This window comes from Schistocerca serialis, chromosome 12 (genome assembly GCF_023864345.2).
Source record: "Schistocerca serialis cubense isolate TAMUIC-IGC-003099 chromosome 12, iqSchSeri2.2, whole genome shotgun sequence".
Taxonomy (NCBI): Eukaryota; Metazoa; Arthropoda; class Insecta; order Orthoptera; family Acrididae; genus Schistocerca; species Schistocerca serialis.
Genome location: NC_064649.1, coordinates 61034357 through 61062267, shown reverse-complemented (window position 1 = coordinate 61062267; position 27911 = coordinate 61034357). Strand labels below are relative to the sequence as shown.

The 27911-nt window shown below is 43.2% G+C and overlaps 1 long non-coding RNA gene across 1 annotated transcript; it reads left to right on the top strand.

Annotated features, from left to right (window-relative positions):
- The first annotated feature begins 3 nt into the window (after positions 1-3).
- On the top strand, positions 4-27657 carry LOC126428419 (uncharacterized). The gene is made up of 3 exons (XR_007576829.1): positions 4-311; positions 1802-1883; positions 27317-27657. It is a non-coding gene; the product is annotated as an uncharacterized LOC126428419 (long non-coding RNA).
- Positions 27658-27911: the final 254 nt, after the last annotated feature.

Below are 27911 nucleotides of genomic sequence, written 5' to 3'. Positions count from 1 at the left end.
TCCAGGCGCGCCGCACGCGCCGCCGCTGGCCTCCAGCCAGGCGGCCTCTAGCCCACACCCATCTGTCCCCTTCTCCAGAACGCCCGCTCCGGAACCGCCTCGCTTCCCGACTCCTCTGCCTACCTGTTTTCTCTTCCCGCGTCGCCGACGCAACCCGAGCCCACACACACATCGTCTTGGCCGGCGGCCGCCTGGAGTGCGCTGTAAACTGAGCGAAGGACAGCCCGGTGACGTCAGGAGCTACGTCACTAGCCGCTGACAGCTGTCCCCGTTCGGCGCGTCGGCTCACGTGAACAGCTGATCGCGAGCAGGTACGTTCTGCGCTGCGCGCTTTTCTCTTATGTTGCGTCTGTGATCCGGAACAGTTATCCCTCACTGTGACTATCTGAACATTTATGTTTTACCGAAAACATCATACCACCTCCTACTTTTTCCATTAATTCTACTTCTACGAAACGATCAGATTGCAGATTAGGGCCCTGACATCCTATCCATAGTTGGACTGTTAGAGACAGAAAAACAATCTTACATTTCGTAAGGAGCAGTAACTGCACCTATCTCTGACACTTGCTTTAATCGAGTCAGGGACTCACGGAAGACTAAAAATACATATCGACAAACGGGGATTTGAAACCGTGTCCCAACGAATTCAAAATCAGTGCCTGGGAAGGTAGTATCCAGAGGATGGGAAACCTTCAATATAAAAATAGGTGCTCCCTGGTGAGGTACGTGCGAAAGTATCAGGCAATGGAGTTGATAGAACAATTACATGTAGTTAGGTGGTGTGGGGAGACTGATAGAAGGAACAGAATGGAACGACCTAGCTACGTGAGAAAAGTTGCTTATTTGTTCCAGTCACAGCTGGGAGATAATTCTGATTATCACTGGGGGTTGCACCCTCCAGGTGCCACTTCCACATCTCTGGAGGATGGACCACAAGCTATGGTCACCCAGTGTCTCAACAGCAATACCCAAATGTTTAGGATACACGTACAATTTGTAACTGTCGTGTGGGGTACAATGTATCAAATTCAGTGCAAAATTTCTGTCTCTGCTAAGTTACCACTGACAGTAGAATGAATTGTGAATGAAAATCATTACCTGCACTTTTGTTGACGTAGACGGTATATAAGTATATAAAATACGTGAACCCATTTTTGTAACCACGAAGCAAGCTTTGAATCTGAGTGAAGACTTTATTCCGATACATCTCGCCTTTCTCTAGCATACAGTTTCAAGATTTTGTTTAATATGCCCTCATGCAAATATTGTTTTGCAAATTTGGTTAAGAGTCTTTCTCCACAAAAACAGGATTACGTAGACCAGTCGCCTACATTACAATGATTCCGTTCACTCGGAAACATTTCCCAGTGGATCGCACAAAACGAAAACAGTTATCAATGAGTGATCGGACTACAGTATGCATAGTCTAAGGATATGATGTTTGTCATACAGGGGGAAAGAAGAATTAACTTCTGTTACCCGTAAATACTGGTGGAAAATGATATTTTTTCGCGTTTGTCTAGGTGATACTGACAACGTATATCTTACACTGTTTTGTTTCACAGCACAAGGTATTGCTTGTACTATTGCATCAGATTTGGTATATGACTACATGCGTGACAAAGATGTGAATGAAGCCATAACGCTTTGCAATACGCCTGATCCAAATCTGTTATACATGCAACGAAACAATTTCTTAAGTTGACAGCAATTAATTACAGTAATGCTGAGCAGACAAATTCGCACCTGTGACTTTGTGCGTTCTTCCACAAGCTGCAGTTTGTTGTTTCTTTTTCAGAATTGGCCATATGGATAGCAAATGCTGCCGATATACCGGTTTCTTCTGTACGGCAACGGTTGTGATAAGTTTGGAAAAGCGAGTAAGTAGTAAGATTTCTATTTGCTCTCTTTGTTGAACTTCCAGCTAAATAAATTAATCGAAAGTCAAATTAAATGAATTTTAGCTTATTTTTCTACCTCCCTCCCTATGTATGACGGTTGTTGTGATCTGGCTAAGCAGGAAGACAAAGTGAAGGGGTCAACGAAAAAAAGTGCTAGCCCACAAGAGCGTATTTTAAGATATTGCATGTTATGTGTTTGGTTAAATTCAAGACAAGAATATAAATTCAATACAACAAAGCACTCTATATACTAGATGTTGCTTTCTAGCAATGCAGAGAGAATTATTACTCGTCAGCATGTGCTGTGTTGGAACACGCAATAGATAAAGTGGTCAATCTAATCCTTACTAATTAGAGGCTTAACACTTTCCTCCACTGCTATTTTCAATTCCTACATACAGCGTGTAAAAGCTGCAAAATTAAACATAAGGTATCAAAAACTGAGATGGCTTCCAAGGCTTTCGATGCGCCTAAGTTAAGTTGTAATGTCTGAGTACAGTTACAGAATTGTTTTAGATTAATATGTGTAAATTGTAAGAAAAATTCATTTGCAAGCAGGATATCTCCTAGAAGTGAGAAGTTACAACTTTGCAGCGCTAGAGAAACTAGACAACCATCATGACTGTGCAATGCTGGTAAAAGTTATTCAAGCGATCAGTCACTAAGAATATGTTATCAAAGTGTTATTAATACTACAAAAAGTCTGCAGCAGCTATTATTTGTAAATATTGTCTAAAAAGAAGTTTGCTAGTAAAGTTTACTATTTGGCGAGGCAAGAGTACTTCCAGAGGTGCAATGTAAGCATGGAAAAAGTTTAGCAATAGGTGCTTTTCTCACACATGGTAAAGGAATAAGTAAGAGATAATCTTAGTCCTCTCTGAGAATGTTACTATAGCCAAAATAAACAGTGAACATAAATAATGCACATCTGTAGGAAAAGAAATGTTAAAATTACCTGAAGAATTGATTCAAGAATCTCTAAAGTATACAAATAAAATTAACATATTCTGAGTGACTGCAGTTTATTTTATGTCTCAGTGACAAAAATTGCCTTAACTTGAGTGAGACAATGTAAATATATACAGAACAGTTTTCCTGTAAATTATATGTATTGTATTATTTAAGGGGCTTTTTACGTGTAAGAAGAACATATGTATTTTCCATTATAACTGCTTCAGAGGTCATCTATGATGTACAATGTATGTTTTGAAAGTTAGAGTTTCAAGTATTCCTGAGTTTATAAATAACAGTAAAAACGAGGACATATTTTTATCTTTCAATTGGCTTTTGAGGTACTTAGCTTGTAAACAACCTCTAAGATTCATTTGAACCCAGTGAACTAATCGTGCGCAACATTTAAAAATTGCAATTACTGCAGGAATAAGAAATTTGAGTCTCTCTCTGTGTAAATATGTGAATATCTATTCAGATAAGGTATTGTCTTTTTATCGTCATCTCAAGATGATTTTTTCCATCATTTTCCCTCAAAACTGCGATAGTCTGTAGAATGCACTTTATTTTGGAAATGTAATTGACGCTTATCTTGCATACACTTGTGAGTAATCCAGACAATTTTGTATAACTGTGAAAATATGAAATAATCACCTGTGAACAGATAACTCAGATAGTGTCTGCAGTAACTAGTAAACGATACAGGTTCTTAAGCAAGAAAACAGAAGGGAGTTGGCGATATGATGCTGTGAAGAACGAATTAGCATCAGATGTGCTTTTGTGCAAATTGTCCGATGTTAGTCTCTCCATCTGGAATGAAGTACAGCATTTGTCCTAGTCGATTAAAAAAATTACTATTTAAACTGGTCTACACAAATGCGAAAAACGATAAACGTAACTGTATCATAAATAATCTACTGAAATGCTCTGCGGACTTACAATTTTAGTACCGTGTCAATACTAAATTTCTTATGTGTGGCCACTAATAACAATACAATCATTTGTAGTATAACATTATAGCGAAAACTGTAAGTTTAGTTTTGCAAATAAGTACTCCGTTACTCCAGGGACTATGTTAAAATTTGCCGATGTCATGACGGCAAATTTTCATTGATACTTGAGTACAGTAACTTCAGTAACATACCGTATCAGGACTTTTGACATACATTTTTACGTAAATTCATTCTTTCCTTTGATTTCTCCACATTTGTAGTATACTTTACATATCACAACCCACAATTCTAGGCTAGTTGAGTTTAATAACAACGTTAGTACACCTTCAATGTAAGCACCTAGTTCATTGTTCCCGTATTCTATGTATTCAAACGATTATACAGGACGGAGATCTACCATCAGACAGATATGATAGTTTCTCGTAAACATCGCTTCGGCATTTGTTTTCTGTTTACACAGTACCGGCATGGCCTCATCGCTGACAGTTCTAATCGCTCGTATATAGCTAAGAATTATGTGGAATCTGCATTCCAAACGTTAACCTGCTTGGTTCCAGTGAAGTTCAGCATTTCAAACTAGTTTTCATATACAAAGAAGAATAAAGTTAATCGTTTTGAAATATAGCCACACAAATAACGGAAAACGGCGTAATGAAATGCTTTGTTACATTTTTCCCAGTCATATTTCACACGCTATTTCTTAGGAGAGGTATGGGAGGCGATGGGTAGTTTTCACTCGGAATTAACTAACTTTGGTCAAAATTACTGAGATGTACACATTGGGTTTCGCTCCATAAGATTTGCTCTTCAGCGCTGCGTCTTTAGTCAGAAATTTCTTTAGTCAGAAGTTCTGATAATTTTACGTGGAGCGTCTTCCTTGGTATTACCAATGAAATGCCTGAAGGGAGACTTCTTACGGCGAATTACTCACTCTCCACTTATCACTCATTTCTCTTAGAGAAACCGAACCTCATGCTATAGGTTGCAGGTAGCTGTAGTTGGCAGGTTAATTTAAAATCCTGGCATCGGCTGACGAATCAGTCCATAATTTGTTAGTGACTCATTTTGTATCCGGTCACGTAATTACTGTTCACAAAACGGCTTCCTAGGTGTTTTCAGTTAATACTACTTTCGCAAACCGACACTTATCTTTAGCACTGTTCGAACAGCTGTAAATTACTTTCCACTTTATGAGATAATGATTTACTTAATGCCAGGTCTTGGAAGCTGCGGAAAACGAAGGACTGTTAATATACTTGCAGGCGCGTTTTCAATCTTGTGCTACATTCGTAATTCATCAGTGAGCTATATTCAGTGCCTTCTGACTTGAAAATGAACGCTTAGAAGTTTTGAAATATGATTCCGCAAGATTGAAATGTCTTTTTCCAAGTGTCTCCGAATCTAGATGTTGTACCGTGGCTGTTAGAGAAGACGTGTCACCGTTTTCCCTCCTTTCTTCGAGCTCAAAAGGGACAGTCAACAAAATCATTAATAAGAAAGTAACAATCATCTATGTGAAAAATACTACCAGTAGTTGTATAACGCTTGTTAAAATTTTCACTGTCCCGTTAGCCAGCTATCGAGTGACTGCAGGCTCATCACTAGATGTGGGGTATTTAAAGGAAATTTTTGCACTGCACGAGGTGTGGATAAAGTCACTGGGATTATAGTGCTACTGAAAGTAACGGCATTTCTATTGTATAGAATTACTGAAGGTGACTAATAGAAAAGTAAAACATCGTAAACTGTCTGACTGTAACGTACACACAACGAGTATTAAATTCTGCGTCGAGATACTGAAGGAGAAACGAACGCTTCGGATTTAGTTACTGTTTTTGAATGGTATCTCTGCGGTCTGAAACTATGTGACAGTACAGAAAGTGACAAACAGTTGACAGTAGAGAACGAGGCAAAAGAATCATCGAACCAGATTCAATGAAAATTTTAAGTCCTCTCGAACATGTGGTCGTCACAGATTGGGATTCACCAAGAGTGGGACAAGAGATCGACCCGTGTCCTTTCCCAAGGAAACCTTTGTTGCGCCTTAAGCAGTTTAGAGGAAAGAAGGGTACAACATTAACCTGTGTGGTGGAACGAGGATCTGATCCCACTTGCTCCACAATGCAACACGTTAATCAGCGCATCAATTCGACCATTCGCGCTCGATTTATCCAATGAGTGCAGTATGATCTGGGCCGCTCGTAAAGTTCAGTAATATTGAAATACACGGCGGACCACTGTCACTTCGCACGTAGGCCTAATCTCGTTAGCAAACTACTTACCTCATCGGTTTTCTGACTGATCTGAAGCGGTCCGCCATAAATTCCTCTCCTGTACCAACCTCGAGGTAGCACGTACTGAATTCCTGTTTATGTCGTCTTTCCCTGTAGTTTTTTTTTCATCTACGACACCCTCTAGTAACATCGAAATTACTTCATGATGTCATAACATACACCCCATCATTGAGACCTTTGTTCACGTCAGTCCTTTCCCGCGCACAACGTTCTCAGTTATTAACTGATCTGCTGTCTTCATTTTCGGCGTCTTTCAGCACCAGCACATCTCACACCCTCCGGTCCTCTTCTTTCTCTGTTTTCCCACGGCTCGTGTTTCATATCCGCAATTCTTTGCCCTAGACACACATACTCAGAAAGCTCTGAAGGCAATTCCTTACGGATACAAATTATATGTCGTTAATACAGGTATCTTCATTTGATTCGGCACACTGATCCCAATGATCAAAGGTGCTTCTTCTGTCTTAGAGGGTAGTCTCCCATCTCAGCCATGTCCGCTCGTCCGACGCCTTTGCCAAGGTCATTCGCAGAAGAAGACTCACTCCTTATACTTAAAAAAAAAAAAAAAAGACATTCCTCTATACCCCGTCAGCTGCTCTATGAACTTTATTGAAATTTGCTACTTTTCGCAGTCCACATGGGCCATGTACTACAGTGGACAACAATTGTTTTAACATCTTGCATTATGACGTAGCAAACATAAATGCCTCGATAATAACTTAAATAGGCAAACATCAGTATTTGTACCGGAAGCTGTAAAATTCTCCTTACGAACTTCTACGATTTCTAGAAAGGACTGAGTAAATAGTATTTTGAATAAGAACCCATGTCCAGAAACGTACTATTTCCGTTGGACAACCATTTGCTGTTCACAGTTAAAATCCTCTCCTTGCAGAACCACAGACACCGCTGCTGACGGAGGAGGTACCATTTCTCGAAGCCGTTGCCTAGTTGTAGCGAAAAGGGTTGCTATGGAGTCCGACATCGTGGAGAACTTTCTTGATAAAGGCAACGAGCAGGTCTTTCTTTACCGTCGGCTTCGCTATTCAGAAGGACCACGTCTGTGTGTTCTGCAAACATGTACTCAGCCACTCACAGACGCGTGAATGAGTCTCGAGCCACGGCGGAGAGGTATGACAGACGTCAAATGACGTAAGATAACCCGACGTAATCACCCCAGCCCCCACTATGACTACCCTATTACATAGCTACCTAGCACACATGTTTGGACATGGGTTCCAATTCAAAATATTGTCTATTCAGTCCCCTCTCCTAGTCCTAGAAGCTTGTAAGGGGAATTTTGGAACACCCTGTATAATATTTGTCTGTTTAGACCGATATCAGTGCCACTGAAACGACCTTTTATCGCGTTCCTAAAGAGGGTCATTGTACGCATCAGCTGATTGTGGGCATAAATATCCAGTTAACCCATCACCGCTGTCGAGCAGCATGTTGCAAAAAATATCACTTCTTAACGTACCCAGTCCCATTATTCAAAATATAAGGAGTGGCTGGTATTGAACCCGAGACTCAGGACGTTCGGAGTTCAAGACGCTACGCCTAGACGACAGAGACTCCTCAAATAGAAGTTGTAACTACTGCGACTCTAAGGCTGTCATTTGAAGTACCCAAAGACTGAGCCTGTATGATCCTCCGACTAGGAAACGCAACTCTAAACCACCGATTGGTATTCGTACGGAATGACTGGCTTCCTTTGTGACATTACGTGCTTTGCAAGTGGTACTATTAGTATTGAACAGCAGGACTCAGCAATTCTGAAACCCCGCCTTTCGACCAGGAGGAGGCAGTGCTCCATGCAGAGAGTAGCACAGGGAATGTGGGAAACAGAGTGAACTCTGGAGAGTTCTGTGACGCTCTAGAATTAGCGGCGCTGGCTGTACACGGGGGCGCGCGCACACACAGTCGGCGCTATAGAGACGCCCCAGGCAGGCGCAAAAGCCCGGCGGACAATAGGCGCGCCGGCCACCCCCGGAACAGAGCAACAAAAGGCAGCCCCTAACAGCCTGCTGTAAATCAACCCCCCACTCCACCCCAACCAACCCGTGCTCCCCCACCCCCCTCCAGCCACTAACACTGCGGCTGCATCATGGCGCCGGTTCCCAGCATCCCCTGCTGCTCGCCACCTACCAAAATGGCCGCCCGAGTGTGCTTTATCTGATTCGTCGAAAAGGGGCGGTTGTCCCCGGGGGTATCCAGACTCCGGCCATTCGCTCTGTTCATCGCCGGCGTTGCTGCAGGAGTTACTTTCTGTCTCTCAAACTCACGTGCGAACACACACACACACACACACACACACACACACACCAACTTTTAGAGAGACGAAAGCTGCTTTGATTCCGACAGCTGCGACGGGCGAATAAGGTACTTTTCCCGGATAAATAGTTTACGGGTTACGTACTCTTCGAACCACTGTAAAGTGCTACAAAATGTGAGAAGGGAACATTATACAATTAGATTCTGTTTTTCCTCCGATTGGATGTAAACTGCCAATACTTCCATCGGACTAGCACTTACACCAGAGTTCCTCTGCTACCTGTTACATATACTGGCGCAAGTCATAGGATACCTCCTAATAACGTATCGGACTTTCCTTCTTCCGGCGTGGTGCAGCGGCTCTACGTGGCATGGACTCAACAAATCGTTGGAAGTCCCCTTCAGAAATACTGAGCCAAGCTGCGTCCTTAGCCGTCCATGCGGAAGTGTTGCCAGTGCAGGATTTCGTTCATGAAATGATCTCTCGATCATGATCCATAAATGTTCGATGGAATTCATGTTGGGCGATCTAGGTGGCCAAGTCTGTAGCTCAAACTGTCCAGAATGTTTTTCAAACCAACTGTGGTCCTGTGATATGGCACATTGTCGTCCATAAAAAATCCGTTCTGTGTTTGCGAACATGAAGTCCACTAATGGCTGCAAATGGTCTGCAAGTATCCGACAATGACAATTTACAGTCAAACATTCGGTTCATCTGGACCAGGGGACCCAGTCCAGTCCATGTAAACACAGGCCATACCGTTATGGAGCCACCACCAGCTTGCAAAGTGCCTTGGATTAAAGGTTTCGTAGTGTCTGCGTAATACTCGAACCCTACCATCGGCTCACCTAACGAGGCCACAGATTTGCAGTCGTCTAGGGTCCAACCGATGTGGTAACGAACCCAGGAGAGGCGTTGAAGGCGATGTCACGCTATCAACAAAGGCATTTATGCCTGTCGTCTGCTGCCACAGCCCATTAACGCCGAATTTCGCTGCACTGTCCTAACGGCTACGTTTGTCGTACGTTCTGCATTGACTTCCACAGTTATTTCACTCAGTGTTGCTTGTCTGTTAGCACTGACAGCTCTATACAAACGCCGCTGCTACTGGTCGTTAAGTGAAGGCCGTCGGCCACTGCGTTGTTCGCGGTGAGGGGTAACGCCTAAAATTCGGTATTCTTGACTGTCGATTTTGGAATATTGAATTCCCTAACGATTTCCGAAATGGAATGTCCCACTCACTTAACTCCAACTACCATTGGGCGTTCAGACTGTTTTAATTCCCATCATGCGGCCATAACCACGTCGGAAACCTTTTCACATGAGTCAGCTGAGGACAAATGAGAGCTCCACCAAAGCACCGCCATTTTATACCTTGTGTACGCGATACTGCTGCCATCTGCGTATGTGCATATCGCTGTCCCATGACTTTCGTCACCTCAGGGGATTTCAGTCTCTCTCTTCTCCCTAACAGCTCCCTCTAGTATCATGGAAGCTGTTCCGCAGTTTCTCAACAGATGGTCTGTCATCTTATTCAGTCCTCTAGGCAGTAGTTTGCAATTATTCCTTTCCTCTCCGACACTAAGGAAAATGACCACATTTCTTAGCAGTCCACCTAATTTTCTACATCCTTTTATAGCACCGACATTTCAAACGATCTGGTTTCCTTTCTTCCGTTTTCTCCACATCCAAAATGCGGTAAAGCTTTGTAAGAACATGAAATGGAACGAACTGATACGCTCAGTCGTAGATGAAGTAGGTGTCGGTTTAGGTTCATTGGTACAATACTGAGGAAATGCGAAAATGCGATCAATCTTCGAAGTAGATTGTTTAAAAAACACTTGTGCTGAAGTCTGGGACTAACATAGGATACAGAACTTGTAGGGAAAGGGTAGCACGAATGCTTACAGGTTCGCTTGACCTACGCAAGGGCGTCACAGAGACAGTGAAAAACTGAACTGGCAGATGCTAGAAGGTGGATGCAAACTGTCCCGGGAAAACTTACAAAGTTTCAAGAGCCAGCTACCACAGGCTACATACATTAGGAAGAAAAGATAAGAATAATATGACGGCGGCCAGAGGTGTATAAATAATCATTCGTCCCGTGCTTCGTACGTGTATGGAACAGGAATAGGCCCTAACAGAGACATGCGCTTCACAGTGGTTTTCAGATAAGGGCTTCACATGGAAATGTAGCTACTCCAAACTCCCTGAGTCACAAAAAGAACAAAATTCACTCCTTCTTTTATCACCTGTCCCATTTCCACTTGTTGCCTAAGCAACATATACAGCACCAGAAACAGGACAGTTGAGCAACCAACCTCGGGCAGGCGTATTGTAAAATCTAGCAGAGTTTCGGGAGACCAAAGCTTCGTTTTCTCTCACTGGATTTCTCGTGGAAGCCTTGTTTCCCGTTCGAATGAACTCAGCCGAGCGAACTTTTAGATTCATGAAATCCACGGAAGAAGCAAGATTAAAATCCCCATCGAATCAATCAGATTTAGATTGTCCACAACTTTCCAAAAACAATTCGGAAGAATGCCGTGAGGGAGTCTTTGAAATGAACATGCCTTACTTCTTTCGTCACCCTTTTTCCGTTCCTAGATTCTGTTTCTCCTCTATCTTTATCGTCCTCGGCGGATGGCCAAACTCTTTCCATCCATATTTCTTGGTAACAGCTTTACCGAACTGTGTCTCCGAATATCTTCGGCGTCCACTGTCCGTAGTTATGTCACCTCAAACGCTGTATGCTTTGCACTTTCCCGGAATCCTCCATCCAAATCCACCTTCCCATTAGTGTTCCCAGCCACAGATTTCACATTTGAACTCCATTCCACATCTCTCCGTTGTATTACGCTTAGATCTTCAAGCTATTTACCAGATCTTCAAGTTATTTACTAAGTTTGAGAAATTTATCAGCGATGTTGCAATCGCATTATTGTGGATCTGTTCGCCCGCATCTCGTGGTCGTGCGGTAGCGTTCTCGCTTCCCACGCCCGAGTTCCCGGGTTCGATTCCCGGCAGGGTCAGGGATTTTCTCTGCCTCGTGATGGCTGGGTGTTGTGTGATATCCTTAGGTTTAAGTACTTCTAAGTTCTAGGGGACTGATGACCATAGATGTTAAGTCCCATAGTGCTCAGAGCCATTTGAACCATTTGGATCTGTTTGCATGGCAGTTTATAGAGTTCTCCTCTTTGCCAATTCTGCTGAAATCGATGTATATGCCTACATGAAAATGCGAGACGATTTCATTGATGAAATCTTCCAGGGTCATCAGCTGAGACGTGGTGTCGTGGTGCAGTGACGTTTTGACGCGTTTCCTACTTGTCATCTTCAGACTACGCCTGAAGATGACTAGTACGAAATCAGTCGAAACGTCGCTGCACGACGACGCCTCTAGTCAGAAGATAACACGAGAACATCTCATCAACTATCCACACCCATTCTTCGTTCGCAAGTCTCATGAAGTAGATTCATTCACGCTCGAATACGCCACTGTACAAGTTGTTACTCAACGAATTTTGTTTTCAGGGCCTCCACACCAACAATATGTATATGTCTGTAGACAGTTCCTCATTTTACTCCAAGGCCTCGCAACGCATCCTGTAGAAAGCAATATGTGTTACGAAGACGAACAATTTGATGGCGAACATCGACATACACTGTATTAATTGCTTGCTTCTGTTGCAGGAAAATTAGAGATCATTTTTTCTTAAATACGACATACACATCGAAGATTTCGTAACACTGTGTAATCCTGTAACACTGGTACTAGCGCGACCGCAAACTTATTGAGCAACGACAGACGGCTGTATTGTAGATTCAAGACACCTGATTTTTCGGACATGTTTCTTTTTCTAGTTTCTGCTACTGTTACATATAGCCACGGGAGACTTATACCTCCAAATAATCACCTGTATGGACAAATATGCCACAACTGCAAGTGACCATAGCATGAACTATTCAATTTCTCATTTGCACAGCCATTTCGTCGCCGTTGCTATACAGTCACTGTATTCACTCGGGTACTGTGCCAACAGTTATAGCAACAACAAAAACTCATTTCTTAAAGGAAAAAAAAACATCAAGTAACAACAAAGTTGCTTTTGCCATTATAAAAAGTGATTTGTCAGCTGTAACCCCTCATTCGTTTTCCGGGAAACTACAAATCATTTCCCAACTAGCCAGAGAATCAAATTTCACTGCAAATATTTTTTTAGTATGTCTGCTAAGAGTGTTTTTTTCGAACCAGGTCCCCTGCTGATAAAATAAAACGATCTTGAAACAGAACGTGATAATTCCACAACGAAGAGACCTGCTTGGTTAACTAATCCGACACAGTGCGGCTATCCCCCGAGCGCGTAGCCACACGAAAGGATTTCCAGTCACTTAGCAATCCGGAGTAATTGGTTGCAAATGTGCGCTGCGAAGGCCTTTATCGATTACCATAAAGATGGCTGGGCGGCTTTCCGAACGATCAACAACGAGCAAGGAGTAATTATAAGGACGCGAAACAAAGAAAGACACATTCTGCGGAGGTAATTATAAATCCTTGAGAGCGACCATAAATCATGGTGGAAAGTATTTTTAATTAAGTTCCCTCTAACGACCGTTCGAGGCCGATAGCAGTGTCCGGGCATTCCGGATCTCGAGACTGATTTACGATGCAACCCACCGCAGGTAATGAATGAGATAGAGGAAGTAATGGCGGCTTTTTATTGGTGTGGGGTCGAGATACGCCCGTAACCTTCGATGCGAGTCGTTCAGGGAAGTACTGCTACGACGCTTTGGACTAAAGACGAAAAATAAAAACAAATGATGTTTTTCCAGTGTTCTCTTTCCAGTTTAAAATTGCAACTGAGAGAGAAATAGGCAACGAATACTTTCCCGGGAAAAGTAAAATGATGATGTCTTTCATGGAAATGAGTTCAAAGCGACCACTGTTGTGTATTTCAACTAGATAACCATGAAGGTAACGTTTCAGAGTGAGGGAGGAGAAAATCGACTACTTTGTAACATCGATTCAACACAAAAGTCATATGCAAATTTCTGGAAAATGCAACAAGGGCCTTTCTTGAAGACTGTAAGAGACCAGCTTCAGTCACATCTGTGGCCTCTGGCTCATGATCTCTTGGTTCCATAATGGAGAATTTGTTCACATGTAGGTCTCTTCTTTTCTCTTGCGGTCAATAAAATGAGATATAGTTGAAGCAATTTTCAGATGAATGTGTCACCTGACAATTTTAGAAGAATGTGTATTGCGCAGTGATTTAGTTGGCCGGAGTACAATAAATTTTCGAAACCTTCGTAGTCATCATTGGTCCTAAGACCGTCTTATACCAAAGTAGTAATGTAGCCTAGATCTGTTGCTTTCGTTGAGGAATGCACTGAAGAGCTTCCTTGAAGCGTATTGCACATGTTTACAGTGTTCTACTGTCGCCGTATCACATTTACAATGTCATAACAAGCGCCCCTGAAGTCTTTAACATTGTCCTTTTTTTTATCACCAATATTTCCTTCACACCTCTTCTCGTTGATACTAACGTAAATCTGCCTACAGATACAGTGTCATTTCTTAGAACTTCTTACTTTATTTGACGATTGTAGAACCATCCAGAAAACAATCAAATTAACTCGAGAAAGCAATGCACATTTCGCAAGCAGCTGTAAAACGAATGGTGAAGGTTCTTCTCACAAAAATTATTAACGGTATTGCCTGCCCCATTCGTTTATAGAACCAAGACTATAAAATGTATATTTGTACGTCAGCATACTTAGCCTTTATTCTCCGCATTAGTCTCAGGTGGCTGAGAACACACAATAGCTTTACGCTGTTTGGAACGGTTTTTTCTCTGAACTGGCGTATGCGTGTTTTATACAATTTTGTGTTCCTCGAAATATCATCCACTTGACATAAACAAAGCTACTAATTCCGAGATTACGAAAGGACGGAACTACAGTCATGAGCAGAAATCACTGAGGAATACTATATGTGAATATCAGACTATGACATTACGTTTCACGTTAACAAAATCGCGTTTACCGTTTCGGCCTGCGCAGCTTGTAGATTCTGCAGCTACACAGGAATGTTGGCTTACATGAGAAAAAGTAATGGAACGTTAAAGGTTGAAACCGTTTAGATGGAAAGATTATCGAGTACGTTTGTTTCGTCATCAGCATCACATCATAATCATTCCACGAAAAGCAGCACGATACACCGTTACCTATTTCCATTTCACGGACGAGATTGACATTCTAGTGGTCGAAACGTTCCGAGAAAAAATATTTGTTGCTTCACAATTCATACAAAATAGCATTCGATGATGCTTCACTTTAAGGTGAACAACTTTATGATTCAAGAGAAGAGGCGTACGTCAACTTTTATTTCTGCAAATTACAATAAAACAGAAATAACAGTGCTCAAGCGCAGTGATTCCATCACGAGGCTCAGTTGAGCAATAAAATGAGACATTGTGTAAATAAGATTCATATGATAGGATATTTGACAATTTTAGACGATGATCGCACTGTGTACCGCGGTATAAAAGTAAGTGGACGTTTTTGTTGTGATTCAGTGAGTTTGGGGTAGAGTAAGTGAGGTCGAAGAACTGAAATTTTCGATTTGTTACTACTCTCTCCGAAAGTGGAAGGACTTAGAAGATTTGGGCTATTAAGCGCGCGCACCTACACACACACACACACACACACACACACACACACACACACACTTGCCATGGTAATGACGAAAAGATGGTATTTCTTTGCATGCTGGTTGAACATGATTTTCTGTAGAGTTTATAACAAAAGCTGAACAAATGACACAGTTTACTTTTTATCCCCTCACATCCTCTCATTCTCCCGCATATGAACCGCCCCCCCCCCCCGCCCCTCCCCCCCCCTCTCTCTCTCTCTCTCTCTCTCTCTCTCTCTCTCTCTCTCTCTCTCTCTCACACACACACACACACACACACACACACACACACACACACACACTCCGTTGTTGTATCAATTTTTCTTTATTTGTGAGATCACAGTACCACATTGTAATATATTTGCAATCGCTTCCCTCACAATTTAAACATTTCTAAAATATGTGTAACTCTTTGTCTCCCAAGTATAAATATGCTTTCTATTTTTATGGACAAATGGAAATGATGAATACCGTTGCCAATATTTGTCTTGTTCGATTACTGATAAGAACTTTGCATCACCAATTATTGTGATTGTATGTAAGAAAAAAGTCCAGAAAAGGACCCCGATTTGTAAAGCTTAAGGCAAGAATGCATAGTTTTCTCAGCAGCAGTGCTAATTTTTTTCCCCATTACGAAGATGATGGGAGGAATGGGTGTTGTAACCAACAGCCACCACTGTTTTGAAGTTTCGGCTGAAGTAGCAGGGTTAACTGTGCGCTACTGCCTTAAGCTGGCATCGCTCAGCGGAACAGTTCTATGTGTCAGCACCTGTAAGTTCAGTACGCCACAGTTTGTCGTCGCTGGACCGGAAGAGGAGAACAGAAACGCCGTCGGCTACCGGTGGCGGCGTTCACCACGATGGGAACCGTCTGTACGTATACTGAATGTATCCTGAGTGCTTGATATCCTTTCCGGTATACCTTCAGTATACGTAACAGGGGGTGGTGTCCCGGGTCTGCGAATGGAGATTCACCGGACTCGGCGGACCTCAAGCGTCTCCTTGTTTGGCTCTTCGGCGGTTTCTGCAGCCTCCGAGTCAGCTCTGTGGAGTGGGGACGCAAGGTGACGAAACAGGCGCACCTGGCGAGGTACAACAATATCTGCGTAGTGCGGCAAACATTTTAGAGAATTTGTCTTTTTAAATCTGCTTGGTTTGGTAGCACTGCTTCTAAATTATGTGTTTAAATAGAACAAAGGTTGCATAAATTAGATATGTAGTCTAAACAGTTATGGGTTGGTACTAATATGTCAATGTTTTATGTCTTTTTCGTCTTGGACGCCCGTATAACAAAGTGATCGACAGCTGAGCTGGGAAATTGGTGGTGGGCTATTGCTGGTCCGGCATACGTGAAGACTGCCCACTCATGCGGTTCCGTGCTGATTACGTTCCTATGTTGCCAGTTATCGCCCATTACTGAGTTCGCTTTGCAGGATCACAATAGACTTTACCGCTCTCATAAGTAATCGTACAACTGGCTCTACACATTCTCTAGAAGAAACATACTGCACTGAGAAACAAAGGGTCTAAGAAGAAATCACAACAATTACGCTACAAACCACAATTGTTGTGTTGCAGTAGCATAGCGACATGTCAACTGCGTGCAGGTGAGCGAGTGTGGCCAAGCCCCGTCCTCTGATTGGTTGTTGCTATAGTAGCTGTCAGTCACTTTGTTATTTCATTCCAGGTATAGGAAGATATAAAAATGATATTGTTTTGCATACCTGCTGGTAGCGCTTAACGCCAAGATGGAGACCTAAACCGAATCCACGGTTTAATGAAAACCGTTTTGGTACATTGGCCGTTGCGAGAGGGGCTTTTAGGCGGTTTTCCACGTTCGTTTAGGCAAATGCTGGGATGGTTCCGAATCTCCGCATCAGAAAATACGATACGCGTACAGTTAAAGTACGATAACACAAGCAACAAATTCTACACCATTCACAGGCGGTTAATGCACAGTTTTTCCCTCACTTTACTCACTATCATTAACATCTCTCCTCTCCCTTCGCCAAGCCCTGACTCCTTGAAGAGTTGAACTCCCTTGTAGGCTTATAAAATAACCTCAGATGTCAACTTACTCGACAAATCGAGAAAAAGTTTCGTAAAGGTTTGAAACTTTGTCTAAGGCTTATTCATAATCGTCTCAAATACTGGTTGAGTATATTATATGTAATTTCCGTGCTGTGATTTATGCTGCCTCAAGACATACATCCAGTTTCTATCTCTAATACATGTCTTATTATATTAAACTTTTAACGTGATAATATACCTGTTGATGAGTATATAGTGCTAAATTTTTAAACTCTGTCAATGACTATGAAATACTCAAAATCAGTTTTTCCCCTCCCGAATTCATTAGATACGCAACCTGTAAACACGAGCAAGTGACAGTTTTAGCCTTTTAGGGGATGGACGAAAACATGGAAACACCTCAACGAGTTCGAGCTCGAACATAGACTGAGATGACTGCTTGGCCCCCAGCTTACCCTACTGCATTTCACCACGAACGGCATCTGTGGAATGTCCTCGAAGCTTTAAAATGCCAGTCGTGGTCACAAGTGTATTCAGTGTAGTCATGAGTGAATTGTGGCGGAGCTAAGGGGATTCGAACGTGAGCAAACTGTCGGTGCTCGTAACCGAGGTAAGCGCAGTATTTGGTGTTTCAAGAGTCACCCTGTCGAAGGTTTATGCCGCATACAGGAAAAACGGGAAAGCATCATCCTTTAAGTCACATCGCGGGCAAAAATGTGTGTTGAGTGATCGTGACAGACGGTCCCTAAAGACGATTATGACGTCAGCTGCAAGAGTCACTCCAGGATTGTATGTCGCACTCGCGAACCCTGTCACACCAAGACAACACAAAGGGAGCTCCTTAATCTGTGGATTGCAGGGCAAGTTGGAATTGCAAAACTACTCGTCAGTGATGCAAATGCCTGTAACAGCAAAAAGTTCTGTCGAAGCCATAAAACCTTGACTACAGAGCAAGGGAAAGGGCCATTTGGTTGGATGAGTTCAGTTTCAAGGATTATGCGAATGTACTGCATGATCAGATCCTTCCCATGTTACAGAGTTTGTTTCATAGTTGTGATGCTGTTAAACATGAAAGGGCCACTGAAAGCTCGCATCGTCCAAGACTCATTTGGAGATCATGAGGATGAACTGCCCCCACACCACTGGCCGCCACAGTCGCCAAATATCAGTATCATTGGGCCTTTGTGGTCTACGTTTGGAGAGAAGGGTGCGTAATGACAGCTACCCATCCCCATTATCGTCGAGTCAACTTGCCGTCATATTGCAGGAAGAATGGTGTACGTTTCCACTGAAAAGCACACAAAAATCTGTACTTATCCATTCCGAGACGATTGGAAACTGCTTTGAGTGCCAAAGAGCTTCCTACACCGTATTAGTCATGATATTGTGTTGTGTTTTTCGTTTCCTCGTATTTTTGTCCACCCGCTGTCGTTGCCCTCGCCAGGACAGTTCGCAGCAGCTGCCATGTCAGCTGGCGCCAGCAATCTCTGTAGTGCGTCTACAGTTGTGTAGAACTCCGGTTGCTCAGCATACAAGTTCCGCGTGCCTTTCAGTTACAGCACTGTACTTGTCTGTAGATGGGCAGACAGTTTGAATCGTTTACGTTGAGTTCAGTGATAACTTACTCACTTTTTAATATGAACCTTTTATCATGGACCTAAACAGCAACTGAAGCAGCAAAATCTGACACCAACAGGAAACAGCAATATTTTATTAGAAGAGGCGTACATGACCAAAATAAAGCCTTCCGTAACTCACGCAAAGAAGTTTACAATCCCTCCCGTGATTTTGTTTCTCCTGCAAATGGTGACAAAAAGTTTACTCCTCCAGAAATACTTTGAGTGTTTTGTACCGTTACTTTTCGCATCTTGTAGGGAAGTGACATTTGCGGCACTGTTGCCAACATTTGTCACCTTGTACATGTATCTGCGTTGTCAATTTAGACTACATGGAGAACACATGAATGCAAACGATTTTGCTCAAAACTCTGTATTTACATCCTGCTGAAGACTATTTGTAGTGTCGCATTTGCAGTACTGTGTCTATAAAAATGAATGGCAGAACAAATGCTAGCAGGCTATGTTTGATTACGCGATCGGTGAAAAGTAACTGGATTCTGTGATAACCTTTAACTATTTGGGAGTATGATCCGGGGGTGATTTAATAAGTAACGACGACGTGAGGTTAGCTGTAGGAGACGTTTGGTTGTGACTGGTTGCAGGAGTCCAGACGAATGTAATTCACCCAAGGAGGAGGTTGTCTGCGGAAGACTCATTCGACTGCTTCTCGAGCAGAGATAGTCATTCAAGGAACATTTACGAGGTTGTATCAGTGAAGGAGATAGAAGTGACCCAACGGTTTCACTTAACACGCGGGAGCGTGAAACCGAGGCACTCGTTCAAACCCAGAGCACCAATCACTCCGGAAGAAGGAAAGTGCGTCTCAGAAAGCAGCACTGTAGAAATTCCAGGAGCACTCGTTGAAAGAATGATCAGTCATTATATTAGAAACCCGTTTGCTCCCCCCCACTTCCCCCCACCACACACACACACACACACACACACACACACACACACACACACACACACACACACACACACACTGATCTCGAAATGCGCTCTATAACAAGGAGAAATACACTGCTTGACAAAAGAAGTGAAAACTTCAGAAGTGTAAGAGGAAACAAAACGGGGCTTCACAGGTTGAGAGGGTACGTATGTCTGTTCGGTGATTACAAACTCAAGTCAAATTTATGCAGAACTTGGCGGTATGTGCCCACTTACGTACGAGATTGCACTCCTCTGGTCTGGACTCATGCACAAATTCGATTGGGAAGGGTATCATATATCCTCTCACGAGACAAGCAGGCCCACAGCAGTTCTGACCTGTACTTGATATCCAGTGTCCTGCCACGGTGACAGAGCTGCTGTTCCAACTGGTCCCAGGCGTCTTCTACCGGGGCAAATCTGGAGACATACTGACCATGTGAGTTCCTCAAGATCAAATCGACAATGATGGAAGCTGAAGAAATGAATTAAAATTTGTGTCACAGTTGGGAGTTGAACCTGGGGCTCCTTGATTACTAGATACGAATGCTAACCATTATACCACCAAAACACTATGGCTGATATTGCTGCACAGACTACCCAAGTCCAATGTCCTCTTAGGTAGTCCGTGCAGCAATATCAGCCATAGTGTTGCGGTGGTATAATGGTCAGCATTCCTGCCTAGTAATCAAGGAGACCCGGGTTTGGGTCCTGACCAGGACACAAATTTTAATTCATTTCTTCCGCTCCCATCATTATTGTGGATGAAAAGAACACTCAAATGTCTCGAGGAAAATTTAATTATAAGATCACACAGACATTCTATAGAGACACGTGCCATCTCTGGACGAGCACCGTCTTGTCGAGAACTAGCACCACAGTAGTGTCGCTTGAAAAATAGAATATGAAGACGCAGGATGTCCTTGATGTACCGTTGTGCCGTCAGAATTCCCTCAAGCACTACCAGCCCTGGCCTGAAGTCATAACCGATGGCTCCCCATATCAAAAAAATGGTTCAAATGGCTCTGAGCACTATGGGACTCAACTGCTGTGGTCATAAGTCCCCTAGAACTTAGAACTACTTAAACCTAACTAACCGAAGGACATCACACACATCCATGCCCGAAGCAGGATTCGAACTTGCGACCGTAGCGGTCGTGCGATTCCAGACTGTAGCGCCTTTAACCGCTCGGCTGGCACTCCCCACATCCTGACACCGCTGTGGGTCTCCAAAAAAAAACTGGAACGATGGGATCTCCTAGCACGTCTCCAACACACACCCGACTGTGATCGTCAGGGGGAGTGCCAAACAGCGATCCATCAGTGAACACGTTGCGACGCCAGCTATCATCACTCAGAGTTCGAGTTTCCCTGTCGCGACAACGTTCCGATCGCAGTCGTGTTCGGCGTTACCGGCAGCCTAGACGTAGGACGGTAATTCTCAAGACTGATTGCTATTAGTCTCCGATCAGTGTTGCGGGGAGACATAGAATGTCACTATATCTTTTCAGATGGAAGCTTCCCGTATGAAGGGCTTACGATGCGCTTGGTGCAATAGTACGGCGTTGTTCTCTTGTGTTGGTTAGATACGGTCGACCGAAACGTTAACTATGACTGAGCCTGCCTCCAACATCCGAAGCAGTCCAACATCGGGCCACTGCTATACATCTTAACACCCCACAAATTGCGCGATTCGACCAGCTGGCCATATGGAGACCTAGAATAACGCTCCTCTCAAACTCTTGTCAGTTGCTGATACCAGTACTTCACGGGAATACGCTGCAGATCTGTGTCGGTCGTAGAGCTGATCACTCATCATCTGATGCTGATCACGTCACTTATGCACAGAGACAACAAAAGTCATGGCATACCTCAAAATACTGTGGTGGACTTCCTTCGCCTAGCGTAGTGCAGAAACCCGACTTGGCATGGACTCAACTAGTCGATGCAAGTCCCCCGGAGAAATATTGAGCCTTGCCGCCTCTACAGCCATCCAGAATCGCGTAAGTGTTGCCGTTTCAGGATTTTGTGCACGAACTGACCTCTCAATTACATCCAAAAGATATTCGTTGAGATTCATGTCAGGCGAGCTGGATGGCCAAACCATTCACTGGAGTCGTCCAGAATGTTTTTCAAACGAGTTACTAACAATTGTGGCTCTGTCAATGAGGCATCGTTGTTTGGAAACATTAAGTCCATCAATGGCTGCAAATTACCTCCAGCCAGCCGAACGTAACAGTATCCAGTCAATGATCGGTCCAATTGTTCCGCAAGACTGAGTCCATTCCATGAAAAAAAAAAAAAAGCCCACGCTATTATGGAGTCACCACCAGATTGCACAGTGCATTCTTGACAATTTCATTGTAAAAATACAGCAACCAGCCACTTTTTAATGCGATTTATTTATGCCAATTATGCATTTCGGGTTTGCACCCATCTTCAGCTGGCAAATTACATGGATCTTCAGTTACTACAGTAGTACAATCTCGACAGCAGTTTGGATGCTGCTGCAGCATCCAAACTGCTGTCGAGATTGTACTACTGTAGTAACTGAAGATCCATGTAATTTGCCAGCTGAAGATGGGTGCAAACCCGAAATGCATAATTGGCATAAATAAATCGCATTAAAAAGTGGCTGGTTGCTGTATTTTTACAATGAAATATCATTATCCACGGCCACGGAGCTCAACAGTCCAAATATAATGGACAAATTGACATTCTTGACAACTTGGGTCCACTGCTTCGTAGTGTCTGCGCTACAGTCGAACCTTACTATCAGCGCATACCAACTGAAATCGGGACTCATCTAACCAAGCCACTGTTTGGCAGTCGTCAAGGGTCCAACTGACATGGTCAACAACCCAGTAGAGGCGTTAAAGGCGAGGTCGTGCTGTTAGCAAAGGCACTCGCATCGGTCGTCTGCTGCCGTTACCTATTAACAACAAACTTCGTCACACTAACAGATACATTCTTCAAACGCCGTAAACTGATTTCTGTGGTTATTTCACCCACTGCAGCTTGTCTGTTAGCACTGACAAACCTATGCAGACGCCGCTGCTTTCGGTCTTTAAGCGAAGGCCGTCGGCCACGGTACTGTCCGCTGTGACAGTTAATGCCTGAAATTTGCTATTCTCGGCACTCTCTTGATATCGTGGATCTCAGCATATTGAATTTACTAACGATTTCCGAAATGTAGTGCCCCATGCGTCTAGCTCGAACTTCCACTCCGCATTGAAAGCGTGTTTGCTTCAGTCGTGCGGCCGTGGTCACGTCTGAAACATTTTCACATCAGTTACCTGAGTACAAATGACAACTTCGCGCTTTTATACCTTGTATAAGCGATACTACGGCCATTTGTTTATGTGCACATGACTATCCAGTGACTTTCGTCGCCTCGGTGAATACCGTACCAACCTGGTAGCAATAAACATGAACAATACTAACGCACACTGCTGACTGTTCTGTCACTGACAGAGGATTGGAACCCTGATCACATCTTTAGTGTGTACGTGTACCAACTTATATTGACATCCGGTCACGTCTTCTGGGTGCTTAACTTCTTTTGCAGCTAATGTAAAAGCTCATTCGGAGGCTAACCGAAAGTCTCGATCCAGAGAGGCGTCGTAGTTGCAACACAGCGGGTCTCATAGTAGGAAAGTCGCCGGTTAATTTTCTCATCCAGGTACCCAAAATGGTTCAAATGGCTCTGAGCACTATGGGACTTAACATCTATGGTCAGCAGTCCCCTAGAACTTAGAACTACTTAAACCTAACCCAAGGGCAACACACAACACCCAGTCATCACTAGGCAGAGAAAATCCCTGACCCCGCCTGGAATCGAACCCGGGAACCCGGGCGCGGGAAGCCAGAACGCTACCGCACGACCACGAGCTGCGGACCCAGGTACCCAAGTCCCGCGTAATTTTTTTATGCGGAAATGGTTCTTTTGGAGAGGACACATCCTGTTTGCTACTCTATCCTTCCCCAAGGAGAGCTTGGACTAAGTCCCTAATGACCGCCTCGTCGACGGGACGTTAAAGTGTAACCTTCGTTTCCTGAAACCTCGAGTTGTAACAGGGAAAGAGGAAAAGATAATGTTATCCAATGTACCTACCCGCAGTGGATGTAGATGTACAAGTGGAGGTGGAACGCCTGGCTTTTCTAATGTTTCTCAACAGGAAATTAATACACCTATAATACTGCCCATTCTGTTTCTGCTATGTTTCTTCCCGTTTCCTTTTTCCACCGATATTATCTATGTTGATCTCGCTTTATTAAAAAACAAAAAAATGCGTTCTTGAACGTAACATAATCGTTAGTTTCTACATCTACATACATACATACATACATACATACATACATACATACAAGACATACAGATTCCTCTGCCGCAACACGGCGCATAGCAGATGGTACGTACTACCATGGCTAATCATCCCCTGACCTATTCCAATCGAAAATGGTGCGAAGGAAAAATGTGACTCCATATTTCTCTGATTCGTACCCCAGGTCTTTCTCGAGATTACCCTCATGGCAGCAAAATCGTCCTTAAGTATGCCACAAGTCCCGTTTCTCTAAACGTCCTTCGTAGATTGTTATGGAGTTGGTGGTGTACAGCTTTAATGAATGTTAAAGATTACATAATGCAATTCACAGTTTTTAACTGTTTATTTTATTAGAGGCAATTGATTTCGATCTACCATCAGTCATCCTCGGGTCCAAAAACCATCTCAGCTATGCGTCTGAATAATTGGAATGACAATTTTCCTATGTCCGTTAATGTTGGTAGCTGTGTACTTGAGAAAATTAATGAGACTGATTTTTTATCTAACAATTTTTTTATTTTTTCAAACAACAATTCAGTGCCCTTCGAAGTAGTTCCTTTCGGCAGCTGTATACCTGCGGGGTCTTCGTTCCCTGTCTTGGTGTGCCAGCGCTGTAACGCTTCAACTGGTTGTCCGTCACAGTCGTGTGTATGTTCTCCAGAGTCCCAAAATGACGTCATCCTCTATTTCGGGCAAAGAAAACGTCACAATGAGTGAGATGATGCCAATAGGGAGGTGGGGGGGGGGGGGGGCTGTGGAACAACAGGAATGTCTATCGAGGTCAAAAATTCCGTGATGTAAGTGGCATGGGACGTCGGGGCGTTGTCATGGTGAAGCAGCCACTTGGCTGCTCTGTCCAGTCTCTCTCGATTCACCCTTTTCCTGAGCATTTCAAGGACATCGCAGAACGCTTGTTGACAATTTGTCCTGGAGGAACAAATTCTTTATGCACGATACAGCGTTGTTTTGATCTTCGATTTGCTCACTCTAGCTTCTTTCAGTCGAGGAGTGTCCCGTTGTAGACACTCCACACTTTCCCACTTTTTTAGGACTGTACACGGAAATCCATGCATCACCACCTGTGGCCTCACAACTGAACCATTCGTGGTCAGTGGCGATTCTCCGATTGTAATTCTGCTCAGTTGTGATGTTTTTCGACGCTATTTGGCACAAATCTTTCACACGTGGAGACCGTCGATTAAAATTTGATGTACGGTGAATACGTTTAAGATTTATGGGTCACCCTTAATCCTTATAGATCAACTTTGGTCCGATCTCACAACACTCGCACTAGTTCTACGTTTCATCTGTCTTTGAAGGTCTCCCTAAGCGAGGTTCGTCTACAACGTATTCTCCACCCTCCAAAAATGACTTGCGCCAATGAAAAACTTGAACTCTTGATAATGAATGTTTCCCATACGCCTCTTGAACCACTGACTTCTCAAGTTTAACTCAAAATTCGACGGCATAACGCTGCTCTAAATTCTGCTGTTCCATTTTCGTAACACACAACACTAACACATCTTCACTAATGGCACTCGCAAAAGTCACGTATTTAGTGAGGTGGCGCAGTGCTTAGCATACTGGATTCGCATTCGGGAGGATAACGGTTAAAATTCTCGTCCGGCCAGGCTGACTTAGGTTTTCCTTGATTTCCCAAAATCGCTTCAGGTAAATACCGGGATGGTTCCTGTGGAAGGGCATGGCCGACTTCCTTCCCCATCCTTCCCCAATCCGACGAGATCGATAACCTTGTTGTTTGTTCCCCTCCCCCAAATCAACCGACCAACCAAAAATCGCGTTGTGGCTGTACGGAGCTCAAACCTGGACTGGTCATTTGGAAGAGATGAACACAGCAGTCTACACAAGTAGAACGATACAGCGTAGCCGGATGGCTCGCAGTATTTCAGTCTCATTACTTTTCTCACACATCGCGTTAGTCACATCAGGTTCATTTAACCTCACCCACGTTACATATTTACAGCTACTATCAGTGATGGAGCAATGTACATACACGGACAACTATTATTCCAACTAAGCAAATGCATAGCTGAGATGGTTCTTTTACCGACGCACCTAATTTCTACGCCAGGTGAGTGAGTGAGATAGCCTCCTTGCCCAACTAATGTGTTCGTATGAATGTGAATGTGACCACCCCCAAGAAAATGATGAAAAAATGTTTTGTCACGTAAGCTGCAACAAATGAGTGCAACAGTTTCACATTCACAGCGTTACTCAGTTCTCAGTCTAAACGTGTTTTTAACGTTTTTGAAGTTGCGTTCCGTTTTGGATGTCTTGACTCGAATTTATTTATTGTGGCATAGTTCTCACCCGTTTTTCATATGTGTGAGATGTCTATGTGGCACATCGCCTGCTCCCACTATTCATCAAGTTTACGTGCGACGGTAACGTGTTCTTACTACATGACTTATTCTATAACCAATGTATACTTCGACAACTGACGAGTCCACAGAAAGGGAACAAACGTTACAATGACTGGATGGACAGTTCACAATGTTATGGAATAAAAATAAATGGCACGAGAATGTTCTGAACAAAGCTCGTTCGCTTCGCAGTCCAACATCGTTCCACTACGCTCCACTTTGCACTTATTTTCCTTGGACCGGTCATTGTTTCTAATTTGCTTTTTCTTTTTCACAGTAAATCTGAGGGGGATGTGTGAGGAGTTTCCCCTGTTAGAGAATTTTTTTCCTGACCATCTGCATTAACCTACAATTTTCCAAATTCACAGCAAGGTGCGATCCTTCATACCAATTAGAAATTCTGTTCTGTTCATCCTGTATCCTACTACAATCTCTCAACGACAACCCTACAGCATCATTAGCAACCAGTCGCAGATTGCTACCCATCCTGTGTGTCAAATCGTTTGTGTACATAGAGAGTAAGACGGGCCCCTGGGGCACTCACGGCGATATCTTTATCTCTGATGAACGCGCTTTAAAGAGCGATATAGTCATATATTTTAGATTGTCCCGCCATTGTCCCCTCATTCGGCGTGTGAAAATAATCACTGGCCAGCAATGCAGACGTCTTTCCCAAGATATCTTTGAAACAAGACAATTTTTTTATTTAGAAATGCCATTGCAGCATATTCATTTCACAGTCTTATTCGCTGTTATCCGCCTTCTCCATTCTAACCCTCCATTGTCGCCGGCTGCCTGAATTAGAAATGTACACCTCAAACACATGAATTTCATAATTCACATCTTTAGTAGTTAATCGCGACATATAATCTGTTCCATTCGTTTGTCACAATAGAGAAGTGATTACCGTCCCACATACATGTAAGAAATATTTACGTTATGTTTGGTTTTTTTATGTTTCAGATCGCCGATGTACGTGCTGAAGTCCGCTTGGAGTCAATATACGTGACAACGGCCTCAGAGCGCCTCAAACATCGCGTCTCCGGCATACTGGTACATCTATGGTGGTAATCAGATACGTTTGTCGATTTGATTATGTGAAGAATGCCGAAAAAAATGCCCTGCCCTATTAATTTGAGTCCTCAGCTCCATTAGCAACATAAAATCCCACGCTGCATTATTAGAACGGTATGAAATAATCCATATTTCCTTCAAACTGAACAACGGTCTCCTTTTATACTCATCCTGTATCACTGCAATTCTACGAGAATGAAAATGAATTACATTATATATTGTTATGTTACTGTTTGTAACACCGACATTTGTTACAAATAAATTATCCAGAGATTGGTCTTTTACTTAATTGAACAAAGCCAAGACAAGGGAACGCTAGATAAGGCGTTTCAATCAACCAAGTTAATTTCGCTCTGATTTATGCCTTTATTTATTTGGTTGTTAATTTCAGTGAATGTGAAATAATGCTCTAAAGTTGTATTACAGCTACTATTGCAGTTAGTGTTCTCAAAAATCTATGAGCATCAATAGCGCAATATTTAAT